Here is a 7,906-nt window from a genome sequence, read left to right on the forward strand (position 1 = left end):
CTTACATCCTTTTAAAACTCGAGAGGTCCGCGGAGATCAATGCTTCCAAAGGAGATGATGCCTGACTCTTCTTGAAAATGGATAGGAGTCCCAGGATCCCTGTGGCACGTGGAACGGGACCCTGGGTCTCCCGCCTCACGTGGAGACGCGTCCCAATTGCCATGCCAAGACTCGAGGAGAATCCCGAGGTGTCCCTCGCACCTAGGCAGGAGTCCTGACGTCGCTGAACAAACACGTGTCTGGAAGGGCCCTCCCCGTCGTAACTCGAGAATATACCCCAGTTTCCGGCCGCAACTCGAGAAAAACAATGAGACTTCCCCCTCGCCGCGAGATGAGGCCCGATTCCCCTGCACTGCGTGCAGAGCAATTCTGTGTTCCACATCAAACGTGAAAGGAGCCTTGATTTCCTTGATGGCACTCCAGAGAAAACCCAAAATCACTGTCTCAAGTCTAGAAGGATACTGAGGGCACTGGAGCAACACGAAAGGGCTCCGTGGACCCCAAATCAACTCGAGATGAGAGCTTAGTCCCTGGCTTCGACTCAAGAGCAATACCAACTTTCCACAAGCACTTCAGGAGGAGGCTTCTCTCAACTACAGGTATGTGAGAGGGCCCCTGAGTTTGTGGCCTCAAGTGGAATGGACACCGAAATGCTCTGACTCAAAGTAAGGCCGGATATCCCAACAGTGAGTTGAATGAAGGCTCGTCTTGCATCTCCCAAGACGAAGGGATGTCTGAATCCCCTGTGGAAATCACAGAGAAAGACCGAGTTCTCCGCCTCATCGCGACCGGAGGCCTCACATCCTTTGAAAACTCGAGAGGTCCGCGGAGAGCAATGCTTCCAAAGGAGAAGATGCCTGACTCCTCTTGAAAATGGATAGGAGTCCCAGGATCCCTGTGGCACGTGGAAAGGGACTCTGGGTCTCCCGCCTCATGTGGAGACGCGTCCCAATTACCATGCCAAGACTCGAGGAGAATCCCGAGTTGTCCCTCGCACCTAGGAAGGAGTCCTGACGTCGCTGAACAAACACGTGTCTAGAAGGGCCCTCCCCGTCTTTACTCGAGAATATACCCCAGGTTCTGGCCGCAACTCGGGAAAAACCATGAGACTTCCCCCTCGCCGCGAGATGAGGCCCGATTCCCCTGCCCTGCGTGCAGAGCAATTCCGTTTTCCACATCAAACGTGAAAGGAGCCTTGATTTCCTTGATGGCACTCCAGAGAAAACCCAAGATCACTGTCTCAAGTCTAGAGGGATCCTGAGGTCACTGGAGCAACACGAAAGGGCTCTGTTGACCCCAAATCAACTCGAGATGTGAGCTTAGTCCCTGGCTTCCACTCAAGAGGAATACCAACTTTCCACAAGCACCTCAAGAGGAGGCTTCTCTCAGCTACAGGTAAGTGAGAGGGACCCTGAGTTTGTGGCCTCAAGTGGAATGGACACCGAGATGCTCTGACTCGAAGTAAGGCCAGATATCCCTGCAGTGAATTGAATGCAGGCTCTTCTTGCATCTCCCAAGACGAAGGGTTGTCTGAATCCCCTGTGGAGACCACAGAGAAAGACCTCGTTCTCCGCCTCATCGAGATCGGAGGCCTCACATCCTTTGAAAACTGGAGAGGTCCGCGGAGATCAATGCTTCCAAAGGAGCCGATGCCTGACTCTTCTTGGAAATGGATAGGAGTCCCAGGATCCCTGTGGCACGTGGAAAGGGACCCTGGGTCTCCCGCCTCACGTGGAGACGCGTCCCAATTGCCATGCCAAGACTCCAGGAGAATCCCGAGGTTTCCCTCGCACCTAGGCAGGAGTCCTGACGTCGCTGAACAAACACGTGTCTGGAAGGGCCCTCCCCGTCGTAACTCGAGAATATAACCCAGGTTCCGGCTACAACTCGAGAAAAACCATGAGCCTTCCCCTCGCCGCTGGATGAGGCCCGATTCCCCTGCACTGCGTGCAGAGCAATTCCGTGTTCCACATCAAACGTGAAAGGAGCCTTTATTTCCTTGATGGCACTCCAGAGAAAACCCAAGATCACTGTCTCAAGTCTAGAGGGATCCTGAGGTCACTGGAGCAACACAAAAGGGCTCCGTGGACCCCAAATCAACTCGAGATGAGAGCTTATTCCCTGGCTTCAAATCGAGAGGAATACCAACTTTCCACAAGCACCTCAAGAGGAGGCTTCTCTCAGCTACAGGTATGTGAGAGGGACCCTGAGTTTATGGCCTCAAGTGGAATGGACACCGAGATGCTCTGACTCGAAGTAAGGCCGGATATCCCTGCAGTGAATTGAATGCAGGCTCATCTTGCATCTCCCAAGACGAAGGGATGTCTGAATCCCCTGTGCAGAACACAGAGAAAGACCTAGTCCTCCGCTTCAACGCGACCGGAGGCCTCACATCCTTTGAAAACTCGAGAGGTCCGCGGAGATCAATGCTTCCAAAGGAGACGATGCCTGACTCCTCTTGAAAATGGAGAGGAGTCCCAGGATCCCTGTGGCACGTGGAAAGGGACCCTTGGTCTCCCGCCTCACGTGGAGACGCGTCCCAATTGCCATGCCAAGACTCGAGGAGAATCCCGAGGTGTCCCTCGCACCTAGGCAGGAGCCCTGATGTCGCTGAACAAACACGTGTCTGGAAGGGCCCTCCCCATCGTAACTCGAGAATATACCCCAGGTTCCGGCCGCAACTCGAGAAAAACCATGAGACTTCCCCCTCGCCGCGAGATGAGGCCCGATTCCCCGGCCCTGCGTGCAGAGCAATTCCGTTTCCACATCAAAAATGAAAGGAGCCTTGATTTCCTTGATGGCACTCCAGAGAAAACCCAAGATCACTGTCTCAAGTCTAGAGGGATCCTGAGGTCACTGGAGCAACACGAAAGGGCTCCGTGGACCCCAAATCAACTCGAGCTGAGAGCTTAGTCCCTGGCTTCAAATCGAGAGGAATACCAACTTTCCACAAGCACCTCAAGAGGAGGCTACTCTCAGCTAATGGTATGTGAGAGGGACCCTGAGTTTGTGGCCTCAAGTGGAATGGACACCGGGATGCTCTGACTCGAAGTAAGGCCAGATATCCCTGCAGTGAATTGAATGCAGGCTCGTCTTGCATCTCCCAAGACGAAGGGATGTCTGAATCCCCTGTGGAGATGACAGAGAAAGACCTAGTCCTCCGCCTCATCGAGACGGGAGGCATCACATCCTTTGAAAACTCGAGAGGTCTGCGGAGATCAATGCTTCCAAAGGAGACGATGCCTGACTCTTCTTGAAAATGGATAGGAGTCCCAGGATCCCTGTGGCACGTGGAAAGGGACCCTGGGTCTCCCGCCTCACGTGGAGACGCATCCCCATTGCCATGCCAAGACTCGAGGAGAATCCCAAGGTGTCCCTCGCACCTAGACATGAGTCCTGACGTCGCTGAACAAACACGTGTCTGGAAGGGCCCTCCCCGTCGTAACTCGAGAATATACCCCAGGTTCTGGCCGCGACTCGAGAAAAACCATGAAACTTCCCCCTCGCCGCGAGATGAGGCCCGATTCCCCTGCACTGCGTGCAGAGCAATTCCGAGTTCCACATCAAACGTGAAAGGACCCTTGATTTCCTTGATGGCACTCCAGAGAAAACCCAAGATCACTGTCTCAAGTCTAGAGGGATCCTGAGGTCACTGGAGCAACACGAAAGGGCTCCGTGGACCCCAAATCAACTCGAGATGAGAGATTAGTCCCTGGCTTCAACTCAAGAGGAATACGAACTTTCCACAAGCCCCTCAAGAGGAGGCTTCTCTCAGCTACAGGTATGTGAGTGGGACCCTGAGTTTGTGGCCTCAAGTGGAATGGACACCGAGATGCTCTGACTCGAAGTAAGGCCGGATATCCCTGCAGTGAATTGAATGCAGGCTCGTCTTGCATCTCCCAAGACGAACGGATGTCTGAATCCCCTGTTCAGAACACAGAGAAAGACCTAGTCCTCCGCCTCAACGCAACCGGAGGCCTCACATCGTTTGAAAACTCGAGAGGTCCGCGGAGATCAATGCTTCCAAAGGAGACGATGCCTGACTCCTCTTGAAAATGGATAGGAGTCCCAGGATCCCTGTGGCACGTGGAAAGGGACCCTGGGTCTCCCGCATCACGTGGAGACGCATCCCCATTGCCATGCCAAGACTCGAGGAGAATCCCGAGGTGTCCCTCGCACCTAGGCAGGAGTCCTGACGTCGCTGAACAAACCTGTGTCTGGAAGGGCCCTCCCCGTCGTAACTCCAGAATATACCCCAGGTTCTGGCCGCAACTCGAGAAAAACCATGAAACTTCCCCCTCGCCGCGAGATGAGGCCCGATTCCCCTGCACTGCGTGCAGAGCAATTCCGAGTTCCACATCAAAAGTGAAAGGACCCTTGATTTCCTTGATGGCACTCCAGAGAAAACCCAAGATCACTGTCTCAAGTCTAGAGGGATCCTGAGGTCACTGGAGCAACACAAAAGGGCTCCGTGGACCCCAAATCAACTCGAGATGAGAACTTAGTCCCTGGCTTAGACTCAAGAGGAATACCAACTTTCCACAAGCACCTCCAGAGGAGGCTTCTCTCAGCTACAGGTATGTGAGAGGGACCCTGAGTTTGTGGCCTCAAGTGGAATGGACACCGAGATGCTCTGACTCGAAGTAAGTCCGGATATCCCTGCAGTGAATTGAATGCAGGCTCATCTTGCATCTCCCAAGACGAAGGAATGTCTGAATCCCCTGTGCAGAACACGGAGAAAGACCTAGTCCTCCGCCTCAACGCGACCGGAGGCCTCACATCCTTTGAAAACTCGAGAGGTCCGCGGAGATCAATGCTTCCAAAGGAGACGATGCCTGACTCCTCTTGAAAATGGATAGGAGTCCCAGGATCCCTGTGGCACGTGGAAAGGGACCCTGGGTCTCCCGCCTCATGTGGAGACGCGTCCCAATTGCCATGCCAAGACTCGAGGAGAATCCCGAGTTGTCCCTCGCACCTAGGCAGGAGTCCTGATGTCGCTGAACAAACACGTGTCTAGAAGGGCCCTCCCCGTCGTTACTCGAGAATATACCCCAGGTTCCGGCCGCAACTCGAGAAAAACCATGAGATTTCCCCCTCTCCGCGAGTTGAGGCCCGATTCCCCTGCACTGCATGCAGAGCAATTCCGTGTTCAACATCAAACGTGAAAGGAGCCTTGATTTCGTTGATGGCACTCCAGAGAAAACCCAAGATTACTGTCTCAAGTCTAGAGGGATCCTGAGGTCACTGGAGCAACACGAAAGGGCTCCGAGGACCCCAAATCAACTCAAGATGAGAGCTTAGTCCCTGGCTTCAAATCGAGAGGAATACCAACTTTCCACAAGCACCTCAAGAGGAGGCTTCTTTCAGCTACAGGTATGTGAGAGGGACCCTGAGTTTGTCGCCTCAAGTGGAATGTCCACCGAGATGCTCTGACTCAAAGTAAGGATAGATATCCCTGCAGTGAATTGAATGCACGCTCGTCTTGCATCTCCCAAGACGAAGGGATGTCTGAATCCCCTGTGGAGACCACAGAGAAAGACCTAGTCCTCGGCCTCATCGCGACCGGAGGCCTCACATCCTTTGAAAACTCGAGAGGTCCGCGGAGATCAATGCTTCCAAAGGAGACGATGCCTGACTCCTCTTGAAAATGGATAGGAGTCCCAGGATCCCTGTGGCACGTGGAAAGGGACCCTGGGTCTCCCGCCTCACTTGGAGACGCGTCGCAATTGCCATGCCAAGACTCGAGGAGAATCCCGAGGTGTCCTTCGCACCTAGGCAGGAGTCCTGACGTCGCTGAACAAACACGTGTCTGGAAGGGCCCTCCCCGTCGTAACTCGAGAATATACCCCAGGTTCCGCCCGCTACTCGAGAAAAACGATGAGACTTCCCCCTCGCCGCGAGATGATGCCCGATTCCCCTGCACTGCGTGCAGAGCACTTCCGTGTTCCATATCAAACGTGAAAGGAGCCTTGATTTCCTTGATGGCACTCCAGAGAAAACCCAAGATCACTGTCTCAAGTCTAGAGGGATCCTGAGGTCACTGGAGCAACACGAAAGGGCTCCGTGGACCCCAAATCAACTCGAGATGAGAGCTTAGTCCCTGGCTTCGACTCAAGAGGAATACCAACTTTCCACAAGCACCTGAAGAGGAGGCTTCTCTCAGCTACAGGTATGTGAGAGGGACCCTGAGTTTGTGGCCTCAAGTGGAATGGACACCGAGATGCTCTGACTCGACGTAAGGCCAGATATCCCTGCAGTGAATTGAATGCAGGCTCGTCTTGCATCTCCCAAGACGAAGGGATGTCTGAATCCCCTGTGGAGACCACAGAGAAAGACCTAGTCCTCCGCCTCATCGCGACCGGAGGCCTCACATCCTTTGAAAACTCGAGAGGTCCGCGGAGATCAATGCTTCCAAAGGAGACTATGCCTGACGCCTCTTGAAAATGGATAGGAGTCCCAGGATCCCTGTGGCACGTGGAAAGGGACCCTGGGACTCCCGCCTCACGTGGAGACGCGTAGAAATTTCCATGCCAAGACTCGAGGAGAATCCCGAGGTGTCCCTCGCACCTAGGCAGGAGTCCTGACGTCGCTGAACAAACCCGTGTCTGGACAGGCCCTCCCCGTCGTAACTCGAGAATATACCCCAGGTTCCGGCCGCAACTCGAGAAAAACCATGAGACTTCCCCCTCCCCGCGAGATGAGGCCCGATTCCCCTGCACTGAGTGCAGACCAATACCGTGTTCCACATCAAACGTGAAAGGAGCCTTGATTTCCTTAATGGCACTCCAGAGAAAACCCAAGATCACTGTCTCAAGTCTAGAGGGATCCTGAGGTCACTGTAGCAACACGAAAGGGCTCCGTGGACCCCAAATCAACTCGAGATGAGAGCTTAGTCCCTGGCTTCGACTCAAGAGGAATACCAACTTTCCACAAGCACATCAAGAGGAGGCTTCTCTCAGCTACAGGTATGTCAGAGGGACCCTGAGTTTGTCGCCTCAAGTGGAATGGACACCGACATGCTCTGACTCGAAGTAAGGCCAGATATCCCTGCAGTGAATTGAATGCAGGCTCGTCTTGCATCTCCCAAGACGAAGGGATGTCTGAATCCCCTGTGGAGATGACAGAGAAAGACCTAGTCCTCCGCCTCATCGAGACGGGAGGCATCACATCCTTTGAAAACTCGAGAGGTCTGCGGAGATCAATGCTTCCAAAGGAGACGATGCCTGACTCTTCTTGAAAATGGATAGGAGTCCCAGGATCCCTGTGGCACGTGGAAAGGGACCCTGGGTCTCCCGCCTCACGTGGAGACGCATCCCCATTGCCATGCGAAGACTCGAGGAGAATCCCAAGGTGTCCCTCGCACCTAGACATGAGTCCTGACGTCGCTGAACAAACACGTGTCTGGAAGGGCCCTCCCCGTCGTAACTCGAGAATATACCCCAGGTTCTGGCCGCGACTCGAGAAAAACCATGAAACTTCCCCCTCGCCGCGAGATGAGGCCCGATTCCCCTGCACTGCGTGCAGAGCAATTCCGAGTTCCACATCAAACGTGAAAGGACCCTTGATTTCCTTGATGGCACTCCAGAGAAAACCCAAGATCACTGTCTCAAGTCTAGAGGGATCCTGAGGTCACTGGAGCAACACGAAAGGGCTCCGTGGACCCCAAATCAACTCGAGATGAGAGATTAGTCCCTGGCTTCAACTCAAGAGGAATACGAACTTTCCACAAGCCCCTCAAGAGGAGGCTTCTCTCAGCTACAGGTATGTGAGTGGGACCCTGAGTTTGTGGCCTCAAGTGGAATGGACACCGAGATGCTCTGACTCGAAGTAAGGCCGGATATCCCTGCAGTGAATTGAATGCAGGCTCGTCTTGCATCTCCCAAGACGAACGGATGTCTGAATCCCC

This window comes from Dama dama, unplaced genomic scaffold (genome assembly GCF_033118175.1).
Source record: "Dama dama isolate Ldn47 unplaced genomic scaffold, ASM3311817v1 ptg000088l, whole genome shotgun sequence".
Taxonomy (NCBI): Eukaryota; Metazoa; Chordata; class Mammalia; order Artiodactyla; family Cervidae; genus Dama; species Dama dama.